General features: G+C 65.4%; 1 protein-coding gene across 5 annotated transcripts in view; it reads left to right on the top strand.

The window, feature by feature from the left end:
- The window catches only part of TBC1D14 (TBC1 domain family, member 14), a 110543-nt gene that overhangs the window by 75858 nt on the left and 34058 nt on the right, over positions 1–627 (top strand). The gene's annotated exons all lie outside the window — the stretch shown is intronic.

The following is a 627-nucleotide window of genomic DNA, read 5'->3' as shown; positions in this document are numbered from 1 at the left end:
GTGACCCACGCCGGGCGCCAGGCTCTGTGGCGGCTGCCTTTGTGGTCTCCCCACTTAATCCTCTCCGGCCCTCTGTGTAGGGGGAGGTTTCATCATCTTGGCCTTAGGGAGGAGGGTGCTGAGTGAGAGAGGAGAAGGGGTTTGCTCCGGGGTCCCAGGTGAGGGTGGGACAGGGCTGCAGCTGTCCCTCCTGCACCATCAGCCCGTGCACCTCTCCACCCTCAGCCCGTGCTCCTCTCTGCCCTCAGCCCGTGCTCCTGTCTGCCCTAAGCCTGTGCTCCTCCACCCCTCGCCCTGTGCTCCTCTCCACCCTCAACCCATGCTCCTCCACCCCTCACCCCATGCTCCTCTCCACCCTCAGCCCATGCTCCTCTACGCTCTCAGCCCCTGCTCCTCCACCCTCAGCCTGTGCTCCTCCACCCTTCACCCTGTGCTCTTCTCTGCCCTCAGCCTGTGCTCCTCTGCCCCTCACCCTGTGCTCCTCTCCGCCCTCACCCCATGTTCCTCTCTGCCCTCACCCCGTGCTCCTCTTTGCCCTCACCCTGTGCTCCTCTCTGCCCTCAGCCCGTGCTCCTCTCTGCCCTCAGTCCATGCTCCTCCACCCTCAGCCCATGCTCCTCTACGCCC

This window comes from Bison bison, unplaced genomic scaffold (genome assembly GCF_000754665.1).
Source record: "Bison bison bison isolate TAMUID 2011002044 unplaced genomic scaffold, Bison_UMD1.0 scf7180017864342, whole genome shotgun sequence".
In the NCBI taxonomy this organism is placed as follows: Eukaryota; Metazoa; Chordata; class Mammalia; order Artiodactyla; family Bovidae; genus Bison; species Bison bison.
Note: the sequence above shows the minus strand (reverse complement) of the source record. Positions and strands in the feature narration are given on the sequence as shown.